The sequence below is a fragment of the Hemicordylus capensis genome, chromosome 2 (assembly GCF_027244095.1).
Source record: "Hemicordylus capensis ecotype Gifberg chromosome 2, rHemCap1.1.pri, whole genome shotgun sequence".
NCBI classification, from domain to species: domain Eukaryota; kingdom Metazoa; phylum Chordata; class Lepidosauria; order Squamata; family Cordylidae; genus Hemicordylus; species Hemicordylus capensis.
In genome coordinates this window covers 97,945,085-97,963,748 of record NC_069658.1, presented here as the reverse complement: position 1 = coordinate 97,963,748, position 18,664 = coordinate 97,945,085, and positions in this window count along the sequence as shown.

Here is an 18,664-nt window from a genome sequence, read left to right as displayed (position 1 = left end):
GTTCAAATCTCCATTCAGCTATGAAACTAGCTGGGTGACTGGGCCAGTCACTTCTCTCTCAGCCTAACCTACTTCACAGGGTTGTTGTGAAAGAGAAACTCAAGTATGTAGTATACTGCTCTGGGCTCTTTGGGGGAAGAGAGGGATATAAATGTAATAATAATAATAATAATTTGCTGACTGACTGGAGCTGTTTGTAGACTATTCAGCAGAGTATTGTGTCTATTTCTGTTGTTTTTTTTAAGCCAAAGGTCCACAAGTCCTACCACCTAACAGTGAGCTATGTATATGCCTCTGCATCAAGGATCTCTCTGAATGTGTACATCAGAAAGATGGATTCCAGCAACACCAATCATTTCCCCAAAACAAGTAATTGGTACTATCAAAGCTTTTATGCCATGTTGGAAGATGGTTGTGGATCAAATTCACAAGGATTGCCATGAAAGCTGGCCAGACGACTGGATGTTTGGTTTTTGCCATGCAGTACCCATTCGTGCATGTGAATGGGAGGAGAGCTAGTCTAGTGGCAGCAAGCATTAATTGTCTCCTTTGCTAAGCAGGGTCTGCCCTGCTTTGTATTTGAATGGACATTCTTTGTCCTTTCATGGATAAGAAAAAAAACATTAACTAAGGACAAAATTGCTGTGTTCACATGGAGTGTTAAGAATTCCATATTCATATTTGTGATTATTGAACAGATAATCTTAAATTTGAATAACAGATTCTTTAGAGGTTACATGGGAATGTATGTACCGGTAGAAGATCTCCACTGAGAAAGCAATCATAATTTGTACCATTTAAAAGAAAATACATATAAAAGAAACTATATAATAGCAATAATTATGACAAGCTAATGTTACACCTGTTTGACTTTCTAATTCAATAAGTACTTTGACATGTGCAGTTACAAAGTAGTCAGCTCTTTAAAATGGATGTTGAATTGTGGACAAACATCTTGATCTCTTTATTTCAAAACTGGAAAAAAGTATATTGTCCACAACAAATAGGGATGGAAGGTGGGCATTACAAGTCTTTAAAGAACATGCATACTAAGAGATCAGAAACCAGAGCCAAAGATAATACAATACTTGCTTTACTCAGGCTTTGTTAGTAACAACACACAAATTCTGTTAGAAACTCTAAGAGGCTCCTCTGATCTGAAAATAGCAGAATAAATGGAGGGGAAAATTTTGTTTTTATATTTGATTACAAAGGGTGAGGCGACACTAGTAGCACATTTCTAGATTGCCTGAGCAATCTAGAAAGCTTAGGGGTCTGTCTCCCCCCCCCCATGATACACAGATAATGGCTCCAGAAATTTTGACATGTAGAAGAGATGGCACATTTCCCAACAATCCAGGTAACGTGAGTGGACTTTTAAGCCCCGATGAAGTAGCTATGCCTTTTCCGACCGTTTCCTCTCTTGTTCATCTTCCCAATATACAATAGGGAACACTAGAATCCGACTTGCTACCTCATGTGGCAAGAAGTGAGCAAATGAGAAACCATGGCTACTTCATCTCCCCCAAAGAAAACTTAAACTATTAATTCAATAGTTACCTTATACAATTTACATGATGCACAACATAATAGTGCCAAAACTGAGAAAAATATATTTAGGCTGTTCACTGTTTGGTTTGATTCGACAACCTGATGAGAGATGAAGATATCTTGAAGATATCATTAAGTATTTTGCATCATCAGTTTAAATACCTTGTCACTGGCAAAATGAGACCACCCATACACACAGCATATTCATTTTGATTGTGAAAGTTGTGTGGAATGTGCATAATGGGCATATTTTGGGTAGTGTGTGTGGCACCATTAGTGATGATCCATGTAACTTTCAGTCCATGCCTGCACACACCATTTTGTAAATGTTTAAAAGATCCATTTACATATCTTACTACTTTAGAACACTAATCTTCAACTGGTGGCTTGTGACCTACAAATGGGACACGCCCTGACCTAAGGTGGGTCATAGAATTGGAATTTAGGGGATGAGTTAGCTCTTCTTGTGCTGGATAGGGTTACACTCCCCCAGAAGGAGCAGGTTCGCACCTTGGGAGTACTCCTGGACCCAGGCCTCACCCTGATACCTCAGGTGGAGGCTATACCCAGGAGCACTTTCTATCAGCTTTAGCTCATTCGACAGCTGCATCCATTCCTTGAAGAGAATGATCTCAAAACAGTGGTGCATCAGCTGGTAACCTCCAGGCTTGACTTTTGAAATGTGCTCTACGTGGGGCTGCCTTTGTACGTAGTTCAGAAACTTCAGTTAGTTCAAAATGTGGCAGCCAGATTGGTCTCTGGCGTAACCCGGAGAGACCATATGCCTGTCTTAAAACAGCTGCACTGGCTGCCGATCTGTTTCCGGGTGAAATACAAAGTGCTAGTTATGGCCTTTAAAACTCTGAACGGCTTGGGTCCAGGTTACCTTAGAGAGCACCTTCTTCAGTATGATCCCCATCGCTCGTTGAGGTCATCTGGAGAGGTCCGTCTCCAGTTACCACCGGTACGTGTGGTGGCGACTCGGAACCGGGCTTTTTCTGTAGCTGCTCCTGGTCTATGGAATGCACTCACTGTCGGCCTTTAAGAGAGCCTTAAAAACCTTATTCATTTGGCCTGGCCTTCCAAGGCTTGTAAAGTGTTGTTGTTTTCTAAAAGTATTTTAATTGGTTTTAAATGGTTTAAATTGTTTTTGAATTTTTTAATATTGTTTTTAGCACTATGTTTTCAATTGTGTGTTTTATGTCTTTTAAAAGTTGTTGGATGGGGCAGTTTATAAATGTGGATGGGGCAGTTTATAAATGTAATAATAAATAAATAATAGAAGGGGCATTACCAGTTTCCTTTTTTTTTTTTTTTTTGGATATATAAAAAATGACCAGAGGCAAGATCTCCTGTGCCTTGAATATGTAGAAAACAGAATGTCAGCTGTTTCACCCCGAAGGATAAGCAACACTTGCTAAAATGCTCTTTTCTACACAATTAGTTAAGGTGTAGGAGGCCCTGTTCTTCCTTATATCTGGTGACTAGATTCAAAGGCAAGATTCAGCAGCCATAAATGGCTGAAAAGTGAGAAGTGCATTCGATGCTGCAGACTAGTTTAGGGTGGCTCCTGGGCAAGACTGAAAATTCAGCTCAGGCTCTTAAGCCCCATGTCATACAAGCTGTCAAACATTGATATCTTTTGTGTGTGCACACACACTCCCCCCCACCCCCACCATTTATGCAGGGAATTATTTGCGCACAGAAAAACAAAGATGTACAACTTGATACTTGATCACATTTTCTCCAGACAGATGCATATGCTTAGCATTGGCTGTGTCATCTGCACGCTGGATTTTAAATACTGCTTTCAGAACACATAACATTGTTTATTAAATATGGAATTCTCTCAAAGGTAAAAATACAGTTCTAGCATTTGCTTTGGATACTAGTTTCTTAGAAACCTAAGAGGTAATATAAAAGTCTGAAAGTTCAGATGATAATCATCCCATTATTATTCCCACAGAGCTCATTAAAATGGCAGCACATTGTTTCTTGAAAGGGGCAGGATGCAGACTATGGGGCTAATAATACAATGATCATTTCTCAATGTTTTTTGTCTCCCGTTTCAAAAGGTGGTGGGTTTATAGGAAACGGGAGCTTTGGTCACCATTAAATCAATCTCGCCTCACATCCTTTCATAAGTGTGAAATGAATTTTGAGTGATACTGATTATAGCAACTATACTCTGGCCCTGGTTAAACCTAATTACAATTTCATGCAGTATTGCACTCCATTATTGTTTCCAGGTAATGTGGCCTCTTTTTTTTCATGCAACAGCCTTTACAGATAGCTCTTTGTTAATGAATAAAAATGTTTGGGGTGGGGGTGGGGGGACAGAATCGTACAGTCTCAAATGACCTCTTTTGCATTGTAAAAAGATATGTGGATTGATAAATACATTAGGATGTGCTATTATTCATTATTCAGTTCTACAATTAGTGAACACCTGGCATGAGGAAAGTGAGATGGCTGTTTGCTTCCATTCTGAATTGATTGCCCCACAGAGCACACCAATTTCCCCTTGTTAGTGGGGGGAAATTAGGAAAGTAAAAATCATCATCATCATAATAAGCAACTTAATATTTAGAAAGTGTGAATTTGAATGTTAACTTTGTACAGAATATGGGCTACAGGTGCTAGACCAGATGTTTAAAGAATCCTTTCCTTGGATATATTGATGGATCAAAAATAGATTAATATCAGGTATGGAATGTTGTGTGTTTCAAACTGATGTAAGGCACATAGATATAAATGTCTGTCGGGTGTTTTAATATTGGGAATTACTAGCCTCAAAGAAAAATCGATGTTTTTCTTTATTTGATGCAATCCATTTGGCTACAATGCTGCATGAGTGTATATATTGAAAGCAATGTGGCATACCTCTGTGTGCAGGATTGCAGTCTTGGAATGGTGCTGGGGTGAGGGAGGGAATGAATGGCTGAAGAAATTAAAAGTAGAATAGTTGTATATAAGAATTTACTGATATTTTTCTCCCATACACAAAAAAATTGAGGAGTTGCTGCTCAAGCTTTCCTTCTTTCTATACCCCTGGTCTGTGTCATGTAGAAGCCAGAGCAATGTTTTCTGCGAAGAAAACCTGGGGAGTGGTGCTTAATCCCATGTTGCCTTCCATGTTGTCAGTGGTTAATGAGGTACTATCAGCTCCTACTAGCCCTGTGCTGATGAATTCATTTCAGCCTGTGGAACCTTAAGGATGTAGACATAATTCTTAGAAGTGTACATTTGTCTTTGTGCCCACTTGACCCTTGAACTTTATGGCTAATTGAAGTTGGCAAAGGGGACCAGGTGAGTTCGGGCGGTAATAAATTATCTTTATCAGAGGATGTGAAACCATCAAGTTTAAATATGACAGATGTCTGCTCTTTGCTTAAAAGCGCCTCTCTTGATCCCACCATATTGGATATTTTTTTACCAGCTCCAATCATCTTTTTTGGGCAACATGTTCAAGTGGTTAGTGATAGCTCAATTCCAGAAATTCTTGAAGGAAACTGATTATCTGGGCCCATTTCACTCCAACTTTTTTTCTGATTTGAGGATAGAAATTGCCCTGATCTACACCTGGACCTTTTGGTGGTTTTTGATACCATCAACCATGCTATCCTCCTGACTGGCCTGTGGGGATGGGGTTGTAAGGCACCATTTTACAGTGGCTTGCTCCTTCCTGACGCATAGCTTTTTGAAGGTAGTATTGAGGAATTCCTGTTTGATATTGTGGCCATGTGCTTACAGTGTCCCTGAAGACCCTGCAGGCCAGGGTTCTCTTCTGTCCATCCTTATGTTCATTACCTATATAAAACTGCTGGGAGAGGTCATCAAGGGGGTTGGTTTGGGGTGATCAATATGCTGATGATACCTAGTTATACATCTCACTACAAGCCTCAGCTGGAGAGGTAGTGGCTGGCCTGAAGTGTCTGGAGTCGGATGCGGGTAAACAAACTGAAATATAATCAAAGGTTAGGTTGGTCAGGGGAGGGACTGACCCAATTACAGCTTACTTGCCTTTTCTGGATAGGGGTGCACTCCTCTTGAAAGATCAGGCACATGGTTTGGGAGTACTGGACCCAGCCTTGTTGCTAGACGATAAGCTGGAGGCTTTTGCAGGGAAGGGGGCACATATGTCCATTTTTGACTGGTGCTCCCACAGAGTGACCTTTTGGGCTTGGTCTCAGTGATCCCTGCCCCTGTTGCCTTGGACTACTGTAACATGCTCTTCATGGCATTGCTCTTTGGAAACCACACCTGTACAGAATGCAACCGTGAGAGTGCTGCAGAGTGTTAGGCACTCGGAGCACACAACACCCATGTGCTCCATTGGTTGTATTGGTTACCAGTAGGTTTCAGGTGACAATTCAAGAGCCGACATGATGCACAACATAATAGTGCCATAACTCTCCATGCTGGGGTTGCCGCAAACTCGTAAGACAGCCCCAACACTGTGCAGAATGAGCGGTTGCTCAAGCAGCATCACCACAGCTATTCCCATTCATTGAAACGAGAATAACAAGTTTCACCACTTGCACAACTGCTTACTCTGAGCAGCACTGAGGCTGCCTTATGAGTCCACAGCAGCCTGGGCAGAGAGCACTAAGGCACTGAAATGCTGTGATCATGTGTCTGCCTTGTACAGTTTAGAGCCAAGGTACCTGAGGTCTTCTCACATATGAATCTACCCAACCTATTAGACTGCCAATGTAGAATCTTTCCCCTGGGAAGTACACTTGGCCCCATCACCGGTCGACATACAGTGCAGCCTTACAAGGGTAGAGCAAGAACGCTTTACTTCCAAGAAGCCAGTAAACTATCTGTGCTTGAGGCAGAGCAAGTGCTCTGTACTTGCAAGGAGCCAGTAAATTAGCTGTGTGAGAGGCTTACCTTGCAGCCCAGTGTGGGCAGAGGGGGAAGAGAAAGCAATGTTTGCTTCTCTCCTCTCCCTTCGAAAGCCCTTTTAGGAATATGCCCCAAGGGCTGTGCAACCCTCAGGAACATATTCCTGGCAGAAAAAGGCTTTTGCAGGGAGGGGAGACAAGTGAAAATCACTTCCCCCTGCACTGCAAGATAAGTGTCTCACACAGCTAGGCTTTTTGCAAGTACAGAGCTTTTGCTCCATCTTCGTAAGGCTGCACAATATGTCAGTTAATATTTGTATTTAAAAGGAACCTGAAGACCATCTGGTTTACTCAGACCTTTTAGATCCACTCTGTCAAAATCTCTCAATTCTTTTGACCTGCTGCTCCTAATACTGGGTTTTTTTTGTGGGAGTTATTTAATGTTGTTGATTTTATTGTGTATGTTAGTTGTTAGCTGCCTTGAGCTGCTTTTTGAGAGGATTTGGCAAGATATAGAACCTTTAAATAATCCAAGACCGATACACTCAATAATCCAGAGTACCCATCTATCATCAATATAATGTAACCATACAGAAAACATATTTCCACTCATGAAAGAGCAACCTTCTTGTCCTTTCATTTAATAATTGTTTTAATAAAAATAATATAATTTAATAATATAATAAATAGATTTTAAAACACCTTCTGATATGTAAGGGGATCTCCCATTATAAATCTACCAGGCAATAATGAACATGTTAACTGAATCTGAGAAATCCATCCTTGCAAATATGGTTGCCAAATGGAAATTAAGCCAGGAGGATCACATCTGCTCTGCAGAGGTAGAGCTCAGCTCCTGAATCCCAATATGAATAGGTTTTTGCACAGGACAGCTCATCATTACCACCCTAAAGCTGCCCTTTGCTTATCTGAACTCTTCGTAACTTCCTTTGTTTATCATACAGTAAAAAGCAGTTAAGAAAAGCCTAATTAAAGATATTTCTTATAATTTTAAAACCAGTCCCATTTGGGGAAAAAACTACATTTGATTCTTTGTCTTGCATGTAATGTTGTGATTCATCCACACGTAATTCATTCTTGTTTGTTACACAGTTGCCATGGAAACAGTTTTCTTTCAAGTAGCACGTAAATTGCTGAGAAGTACATCTCATTTTGATTATACAAACAGCACACTCCTATATAGGTAAATACCCTGTTATCATGGGCATAAACATTTCATTTATTGTACCTACTCTGCAAAATTTGTTCTTTGGTGAAGGCCTAGGATTTGCATTTTGTATTCATTTTTGTGGTTTTCATTAAACTTTCTTAGTATTCTTTGATAAGTTCACTACTTAACCCAAACTTGATCTCATATGTGCAAGAATACCTGTGTAGCTGTTTATGTACGACACAAGCAGCTGTGTTTCCCCTCTCATGTTTTCTTAAACAAAATGAGAAAAATCATAAAATGCTTTCTCAAAAATGTTTGTATCCTCCTTCCAACAAAGAACGGAAGAAAAAAAAATGAACAAAGGATATTAGCTTGTACCAGTGGTGTAGGAAGAATGCAAGTGGCCTGTGTTGTCACGGGCAGCTCTCCCACAGTGGTGGCACACACACCCCTACCCCGGTGATGGCAGCCTCCCTACTCCCCAGCACAGGCATGTTCTTCCTGCCCACACTCCAGCCAGCTCTGACCCCCCAAAGCAGCTGGGTGTGAAGAGTGGGTGCATGCCCTCATTTCCAGCCACCTTGGGATCAGAACCCCGAGTGGCTGGGAAGCAGCAGCAGGCTGCAGGAGCATGGCACTCTGCTGGGGATGAGCAGCGTGCCACACCACGGGGAAGAGCACTGCATTGCACCGAAGGGAGCAGCACAGGGACAGGCCATAGCAGGAGTGGCTGGCGAGCTGAACAGTGGGGGAGGGGAGGCAAAAGAAGGCAAGTGAGGAGGCGCCTGAAGCAGGGTGGTGCATGTTCCTGGGATGCGTCTTCTCAGTGTTAGTTCTGCCTCAACTTGTACAGCACAACAGATTTCTCAATATCTTCTTCCAATTAAAAGCATGACAGAAGAGATTCTAGATATGGCCAAAGCATCATTGCCCATGTCTTATACACACATGTCTTTGTCACCCAGGTTTTGCTATTTAGTAAAGCCCAAGAAAGCCCTGCAGAACCTGTTTACCATGTGCCTAGCTCTCACTGAGGAAGTAAACCTGTGTCTGGCCTATTACTTCAGATGCAAGCAATGGCGGATTACCACAGAGGCAGTATAGGCAGTTGCCTATGGCAGCAAATCCTGGGGAGTGGCATCTTGGAGGACAACTTAATTCTGTTTTTTAAAACCTTTAAAAATGCTGCTGTGTAGCACCGGAGGCTCTGCCCGCCTCCTAAACCATCACAGGAGCAGAGATGAGGTTGGGCACTGGAGGATGGCAGCAAAGAGGTCTTCACTCAAGCGCGGCTATAGGTGGCAAAAAGATTAATTCATCCCTGGATGCAAGTGGAGAAATACATGACTGAATGGGCCTCCATACAAAAAAATCCCGGCACATAGAAAACTAGCATGGTCATGAGGCTAGGCCAGCAGGGGCGTAGCAAGGTTGGAGTGGACCCAGAGACAAGATTTTAAAATGCGCCCCCCCCAACTCAGCTCATGAAGTAAAGAAATCTTAAATGAGGCTGAATAGTGGTAACAAAAGGCATACACACACACACATCTATCCTATGTGCCACAATACAACATCATCCTAAATTATTTTTTAAAAGGTTTTGTAAATTGTGGATGATGCAAGTCATTTAATGGTACTAGAGAAAGACATGCTGTTTCTGGTAGCTCCAGGTTTTAACATTCACATCAGTTTCGGAGGATCAATACAACTGAAGGAAGCCCGGGCAGGTGCGCAGCTGGAGGAGTCAGTCATGTGACTTGCCTCTGGGGGTGCCCCCCAAGACAGTGGGCCCCCAGACAACTGTCTCCCCTTGCCCTATTATAGTTACGCCCCTGTAGGCCAGGCCAGGCCTGGCCCCTTCTCCCCAATAACTTGGGCTGGTTCACACAACTGACATCTGGGTAGGAGGAGTGTCCAGCCAGGCTCCAAGCCCCACCCCTTTAGAAATGGTTGTGTGTTGGTAAAAATTGAGATAGGAGGAGGCAGGAAGTGATGTGTGTGGGCTACAATCTGGGTAAAATGGCACAGGATGTGCTTTTCATCTGCTGTTGATACAATGCTGGGTGCATGATGTGTTTGGCCACTACTGTCCTATCCAGCTTGTGGCTAGCACACAATCACTTCCCCCTGCTCCTACCTTGATTTTTGTCAACACATGACCATTTCTCAGGAGTGCACATGGGGCTTAGCTTGATGTTCTTTCTACCCAGATGCTGGTCATAAGAACTACCCTGCTGGATCATGCCCAAGGCCCATCTAGTCCAGCATCCTTTTTCACACAGTGACCCATCAGATATCCCTGAGAAGCCCACAGGCAAGAGGTATGTTCATGCCCTCTCTCCTGCTGTTGCTCCCCTGCAACTGGTATTGAAAGGCATCATGCCTCTGAGGCTGGAGGTGGCCCATAGCCACCAGACTAGTAGCCACTGATAGACCTCTTCTCCATGAATTTGTCTGAGCCCCTTTTAAAGCCATCCAAGCTAGTGGCCATCGCCATATCCCGTGGCAGAGAATTCTATAGATTAATTACGTGGTGTGTGAAAAAGTACTTCCTTTCATTGGTCCAAAAATTCCTGGCCTTCAGTTTCATGGGATGACCCCTGTTTCTAATGGTGTGAGAGAGGGAGAAAAAACCATCTCTGTTCACTTTCTCTACCCATGCATAATTTTATACACCTCTATCATGTCTCTCCATAGTCACCTCTTTTCCAAATGGAAAAGCCCCAGATGCTGCAACTTTTCTAGTTCTGCAATGACCTTTTAAAGATATGGTGACCAGAACTGCACACAGTACTCGAAATGTGGCTGCACCATAGATTTATAGAAGGGCATTATAATATTAGCATATATATATAATCTATAGAAGGGCATTAGAATTATTATAAAAATAATATTTTTATTTTCAATCCCCTTCCTAATGTTCCTTAGCATGGAAGTTGCCTTTTTCACAGCTGTCATGCACTGTTGATACTTTCAATGAGCTGCCCACATGACCCAAAGATGTCCTGGCCAGTCACTGACAGCTCAGACCCCATTAGTGTATATGTGAAGTTAGGGGTTTTTGGTTGGGAGAACCAGCCCAGTGTTTTGTGTTTGGAAGGAATACTTGCACAGAGAACCACTCAATCATGTGAGCCTCCAGCAGCAGTCTGAAGTGATTCCACTCAAATACAGCTTTACACTTCAGTGAAAACTAGACCAGTGGATTGAGAATTCACACCACAAGCTAATGGTCAGCTCAAGCCTAGTTTTGGGTCTGCAAAATGAAATTGAATACTAGAAATGTTATAATTTATATTATAAAGTCTAGAAGAAACGGCTTGAGCCTTCACCAGCACAAACTATACAAAGCTGGACTATTTTGTTGGTAGCTGTCACAATTGTCTTGGATCAAATAGGCAGACTGGATGAAAAAGAATTGCCTGTGATATCCCTTAAGGGGAGTCTTCACAAAAGCAAAGTTAGGACTAGTAGTTGATCGGGAGGCCTATCTATCCTCACAGGAAGCAGGAAATTTACAACATCGCCTCTCCTACATTGATAAAGAGATGGGGTGGATATGTAGGTACTTTATTCCTTAGCTAAATCAAGAAAAATACAAGCTGGGAATGGGTTGGCAGATGAATTGTCTCATTCAAAGAAAACATCCACTGTTTGAGGATCGTGGTCTTAGAATCATTGTTGTTAATGCACTTTGGGGAACCTAAAGTATCTCCCTTTGATAAAAGTCCAACCATTAGACTCCTGATTCCCAAGCTTTCATCTGTGCTCCGTTATAGCTGGTCATGATTGTTGGAGCTAGGACCCTGGCAGCATCAGCTCTCACCTGCAATGTCTCATAGTGACCAGGGAGTGGGGTTAGGGTAATGGATAAAAGTGCTGGATTCCTTCCCTCTTTGTTCTTCCAGTGTTAGTCTCCATTTTGTCTCTCCAGAGATGGATGTTTGTTTTGGTCCCTCTCTTCAGCCATGAGCTACAGCTGAAATTAAGCTGAAGCCTTTTCCACATTTGTTTGTAACTTTTTCTGTAAATAAATCCTTGTAGTTCTTCAGTACTAAAGAACTGTCTCAAGACCTCTCGCTTTGCTGCTTTCTCACCAAACTGGTTTTGCTTTGCTATTTGGGATTGAACTGCCATTTTCCCCCTACAATAATGCTCAAAGTTTTTGAATTATTTGTCAATCCTTTTGCACTGCAAATAGTTGTGATTCATGAGACCATGGCGGACATCCTGAGTAATGAAGCATGCACACTTCAAGAGACTACAGGGGTACAACATGAGTCCTCATACAGCTTCCCTAATTCCCCTGCATGTGCAGTGTTGCACAAAAGCCCTTAGGATCTAGTGCACTCCCTGGACTCTAAGGACTCTTGTGAAACACTGCACATGCAGGGGAGTTCCCCAAGGGCCTTGCAGTAGGGATGTGCATGGAACCGGTTCGGAGGCCATTTTACAGATCTTTGAACCAGTTCTAATGTCCAGTGGTTCTGCCGGTTCGACACTTCCTGTCTGCGACATACCAGGATAGCAAGGAGGTATGCTGTTGCCCTGCAGAACTGGTTTGATCAGGGGCATAACTACCATTAGGCAAGGGGAGACAGTCGTCTTGGGGCCCCACTGCCTCAAGGGCCCCCCTAGAGGCATGTCACATGACTCCCCACCCACCCGTGTTGCACCCCCTATGAATTATGTTGAGTTTCTTGGAGATCGGCCATAGCAGAGAGTAAAAAAACCAGATTCAATGTGAACTAGATATTCACCGTATTCATAATGGGGATGTGAGTGCACTATATATTGTGAAGTGTGTTTGTGTGTGTATATCAGCAAGGGGCCCATTTTAAAATCTTGTCTCTGGGCCCACTCCAACCTTGCTACGCCTCTGGGTTTGATGGACAGCACCAATAGGGGAAACGTGGCAGGGAGGGAGTAAGAACATGATGTCAGTCAGTATCTCTTTTCACAACTTGTCCCTATCTGTAGCTTCATCTCAAGCATGCTAAGTATAACAGCCATTAGCTAACGAAGAAGTATCAATGGCAACTAGGAAATTACTTGCCAGAAGAGACTTCTAACCCAACAGTCTGTTTATGAGCATACTGTATATGTCATATTTTAACAACACATCTAGTAGCAAAGGAAGTACCATCTGCTTTGAGCATACAGGGGTCCCAAATCAAAGATGCTATATGCATGCATGAGAACAACACACAGATGGAACTTTAGCATATTTTCTTCAGTGTTTCAGACAGCCAAAAAGGCAAACTGTTTTTTAAAACTGAACACTACCTTCATACTTCAGTAGCAAAGCTTGGTGTAACAAAAACCTTTTACATGTGTTTTCCACTCTTGCACACATATATCTCCTTTGAATTATGGCCTATGTTTGGACAACAGGGATTTGTAAACAAGGTGTGGGCTGGTGCATGGAGGAGACTGCCTTCACTCAGCAGAATGGTCTTAAGCCTGCTTCTCCACAAACTGCTTGTTCCAACGTGACATCTCTCATTCATTCTGTTATTGCAGACAATCCAGATGATGCCACTGCCCAACCATTATATTTCAATGTTTCTTTATTTGATTTATATACTGCTTTTCATTAAAATAATCTCAAAGTGATTTACAATATAGTTAAAACAATACACAATTAAAATTCAAAAAGTAGAGCTATTAATATAAATACAAAAATCTCTATTTAAAAATTATAAAAACCTCTATAAAACAATAATACATAAAACACAGAGCAGCAGCAGTAAAAACTAATCTCAGTTAAAAGCTTGGGTGAAGAGCCATGTCTTTACTTTTAAAAAAAACTGTGGTGGGAGCTGAGGAGCGGATGCCACAGTTTCTCCTGTTGATCTCTTGTCTGTTTCAGACCTAGTTTGTAACCATTTTCTTGACCTCTAGTGTCCAGTGTAGAGATAACAATGCACTAAATTGTAAGGCTGAGACAAAAGTTCTAGGTTGAGAACTTCCTGCTTGTGTTTTTTTTTTTGTGGGGGGGAGTGTAATAAAAGGGGGGTGAAGCTGCCCCGCTACTTACCTTTTTTTCACTGATGCAGATTGTTTTACAAATGGTGATCTGGCTGGTGACACCCCATTTCCTGGCTGCACGGCCAGTGAGGTTCCTTTCTCCTTTTACTCCAGACTTCCCCCGCCTAAACTCACAAAGAAGGGAGGGCTACACCAGATCCTACAGTCAGCAGTTGGTGGGGGTAGCAAAGCTGATGAAGCAAAGTTCCTGCCCCACACTCTAGCCTCTGTTGTTGTGGTTTTAAAAAAAGGGAGGGAAGCAGAACTTCTTCTCCCTCCACAACATCTGACTGCCAGCCTATCAAGCTCCAAGAGCAGAGTTCCTGTTGGGATGGGAGGCAATGACTGATAGAGCAACACTGTCACCGATCTCCATTACTTTTAAAATTCTAATAATTAAATAATAATAATAATAATAATAATAATTAATTAATTAATTAAGAAATATAAACATCCCATTCCTATTGGTGTGCAATATGCAACTGTAGAAATAAAAAAAATAAAATAAGCATCAGTCAAGAGTAATTACAGAGCTGATTACAAGAACACTGGTGGCTAGGAGAAGACTGCAATCTCAAACACCACTTTTCAGGGAGTAAATTTGTACCCCTATTGCCTAATGGGACTCACTTCTGAGTACTTGGGCTCTTAGTCAGAAGCCATACTCCCAGATCTGTAATGCCCACTTTAAAAACCACTTTTGCCTTTGCCATGAAGATGTGTATTGCAGGACTGCAATGGGGAATATAGCACTATATTAAATGCCATGTGGAACCATAGTTTAAATTCTGCATCCAGCTGATCGGAAGAACAACTCCTAGCAGCACTAAAGGGTCTTAGTGTGGTCCTAGGGAGTAAAGTAATCTTTGTCCCTAAACTCATATGCTTATTTTAATGTTCAGTGATTTTTTAATGTCATAAATAAAAATATTTTTGAGTAGCTTTAATTGTGCAGATGTTTAGCACAAATTCATACTTTAATACTTTAAATGTGTCTCTCTATATTTTAAATCACAAAGTGTAAAATGTTTTCTCATAAATATGATCACACATTGCCTATATTTTTAACAGAAGATGAGTGAATTTCTAAAATATGAAACATATTTGTTGTGACTGCCCAAAGCTTCAATGAAATGGTCATTCAATAGAGTATACTACATACAGTACGTTTTATCAGCAATTATAAAACCATTTGTTCAGTAGCAAAGCAGCAGAAACTTGACTTCACTGGGTCTTCTTCAGAGAAATAGCTTTCTGATTTGCTCCCTTTCTTATATGTAATAAGCCCTTGAAAAGCAAACAAAATTTAATGACCACCTGAGTCCTCTGACTACACACAAACTGTTCACAGACATTCTGCAGTCATTAAAAGAACACTTCCCTTTTCCCGGAATGCAAGGATAGAGAGAGCAAACATCAGTTGCTGATTCTTTTAAGAAAAGATTCCTCAATATTTATCTATTTATCTATTTATTTATTATTAACAAATTTATACCGCCCTTCCAAAAGGCTCAGGGCGGTTTACATTAAAACACCATTAAAATCAATTGACAATTAAAACAAAAATTATAAACTGCATAAAATAATAATTAACAATTAAAATATCATAAAACACCAATTAAATAGCCAAAACAATTTAAAACAAGTTTTAAAAAGCTAAGAAAGCTTGGTTGAAGAGATGTCTTTTCAAAAGTTTCTTAAAAATTGTCAGAGGTGGGGAGGCTTGTATCTTAGTAGGGAGCGCATTCCACAATCTTGGGGCAGCAGCTGAGAAGGCCCGTCTCTGTGTAGCCACCAAATGAGTTGGCGGCAACTGGAGACGGACCTCCTCAAGTGACCTCAATGGGCGGTGGGGCACATAGCAAAGAAGACGTTATCTTAAATACTAAGGGCCTAAGCCATTTAGGGCTTTGTAAGTTATAACTAGCACTTTGTAATTTGCCCGGAAACCTGTTGGCAGCCAGTGTAGCTCCATCAACAGAGGAGTAACGTGGTCTCTCCAAGATGACCCAGAGACCAACCTGGCTGCCGCATTCTGAACCAACTGAAGTTTCCGGACTACGTACAAAGGCAGCCCCACATAGAGCACATTACAAAAGTCCAGTCTGGAGGTTACCAACAAATGTACCACTGTTTTGAGGTCATTGATCTCAAGAAATGGGCGCAGCTGGTGTATCAGCTGAAGCTGGTAAAAAGCACCCCTGGCCACCACCTCAACCTGAGAAACCAGAGAGAGGTGTGGATCCAGCAGTACTCCCAGACTGCGAACCTGTTCCTTTTGGGGAAGTGTGACCCCATCTAGAACAGGGAGATCAAAATTGTCTCTAGAGTTCTGACCCTCACAATAAGTACCTCCGTCTTATCTGGATTCAGCTTCAGTTTATTCTCCCTCATCCAGCCCATTACTGCTTCCAGGCAGGCATTTAGGGAGGATATGCCAGCTCCTGAAGAGGTTGACATGGAGAAGTAGATCTGGGTGTCATCAGCGTACTGGTAACATCCAGCTCCAATATCAATATCAATTGAAAAATTAAATTCTTAAGGAAAGTCAGGACCTGTTCAATTCTCTGCTTGTGAAAGAAACATTCATGTCTGAATGTAACATTTTCTGCTGTGAATGTCACGAAAGGGGAATATTTGCACTGTGGGTTACACTTCTCACAGTTTTTGGCCACATTTGCACGTAATGCAAAACCGGAGTTAAATGGAGCAGAGGTTGGAATTTGTGAATGTCTGAATGCATGCAACCACAGTTTCACAACAAAAGCAATCTGTGGTTTGCCTTACCAAACTCCAATTTGAACCTTGGGTTTGTAGTGAATTTCACTGCCCCAGCCTGAGGTTTTTCGGCAGCAGCATTACATCCAAACATGGACACTGCCATAACTGCAGTTTCATGCATTTTCTAGAACCTTAATCATAGAGAGAGGGGCCCAGACCTACCCGGGATTGTGCCCGCTCCAAGCCTGCAGCGCTTCTCACTGGCCACCTTTCCAAGCACTTGCCCTGCCCCATCTCTGATCTAATAAAGCAGTTGCCTGGCAACAGGGATTTTGCCTCATCCCATCCCAAGCTTCCAAGCCTGCCAAATGGGGAAGTCACATGGGGCATGCCCTCTTCCCACTCTGATACCTGTTCCCCCCTCCTGGCAGTCAGGAAAGAAAGGGAACGGGAATCTAAGATAGGCACTATGTACTTAGCTCTCCAAAAATGAAGTGATCAAGTTGTATGTTCACAAGCATGTGCAATCGTGGTGCCGACATAAATAGGGCAATCCCTTTAGATTGCTGGAATGGCAACAAATGGCAGGCGGTGATTCACGGGGTTGGGTTTAAAAGGCAGCCCATGCATAGACCACATTGGGCACATACCATTGGGCACATACCATTGGCACATACATTGGGGCACTACCACCTGACCCAATCTTCTGCCCCCGAAGTCCCTTTTCTGCCCCGAATCTGCCCCAAAGACTCACAAACTTCAGAAATTCTTTTTAAAAACCCAGCCCTTTGCCCAATTCCTTTGGAATCTGGGTGGTAGCAGGCACCCATTGGGGCACTACCACCAGACCCAACATCTTATTTATTTATTTTATGTATTTATTTATTAGATTTATATACCACCCTCCAAAATGGCTCAGGGCGGTTTACAACATGATAAAAACAATTAAAACAAGTTAACAGTTAAAAGCAAACTATAAAAACAGAATAAAACCAATTAAACAATTCAAACAGCTAAAAAACCCTGGAAAATTGGGGCAGCAATTTAAAACAATTCAAAACAGTTTGTCAATCATTTAAAAACCCTGGAAGGCCAGGCCAAACAGATAGGTTTTAAGGGCTCTCCTAAAGGACAGTAATGATCTCAAATTACAGATTTCTGCCGGGAGTGCATTCCACAGCCCAGGAGCAGCTACAGAAAAGGCCTGCCTTTGAGTCACCACCAGACGAACCGGTGGCAACTGGAGATGGACCTCCTCAGATGACCTTAACGTGTGGTGGGGATCATGTAGAAAAAGGTACTCTCTAAGATAACTTCTGCCCCCAAAGCCCCTTTTCTGCCCCAAAGATGCACAAACTTCAGAAATTCTTTTAAAATCACCCCTTTGCCCAATTCCTTTGGTATCTGGGTGATAGCAGGCACCCATTGGGGCACTACCACCCGACCCACTGTGGCACTCCTAGGAGGCACCCACAGGCAGAAATGGGCACTGTCTCTCCCCATTGTCCCATAGGGTGCATGCAGCATGCACCAACAACAGCAGAGCTTTGCAAAGAACAAGGTTTCCAAGTATCCACTGTGTCACTCACCACATCCACTGTGTCCCGCCATCCCTCCTCACACAAATGCAATTGATCTACACACAACAGTGTGAAACAACAACAATGAAATGCACTGCTCCACGCGCTCCCTCCCAATGTAGGGTAACAGCAGCAGCCAGCAATGAGCGAGCGAGCGAGCAAGCAAGCAAGCAAGCATATCACAGATGCAGCAGACTAGGGCAGTAGACTAGGGCCAACAACAGCATCAAATGTACCCTGCCTGCCCTCCCCCAAGCATTTCGTCAACAAGCAACACACAACTACATCTATGGCACCCGGCCATAATAGCGGGTTAAGCAAGTATGCAAAACAACATTTTGCCAGTGGAACAGTGAGGTTTGGCCCCCTCCCACCTACTCAAGTAGAAGAGTGATGATGACAACAATGGCACACAATTTTTTTAGCGCTTAAAAAAAAAAACATTTCTGCAATGGATCGGAGCCTGTGGCACCAGCACAACTGATTGTAGATGCAAGCAATCTTTGAATAAAAATGCTTATGATGCTACAAGTCACAATCTGACCCAATATGCATGGCAAAGAAGTCCACACACACACACACACACAGAGAAGAGAATCTGTCCTGTGCCCATCAATGAAGTCCCCCACACACAGGCACAACAACAAGCCAAACCAAGTTATCTGAACTGCATAATATATATACTGTTAGACTTCAGATTATGTGCGGGGGCGGGGAACATAGTATAACTGTGCGTGTGTAGTCAGTGGCGTATCGGG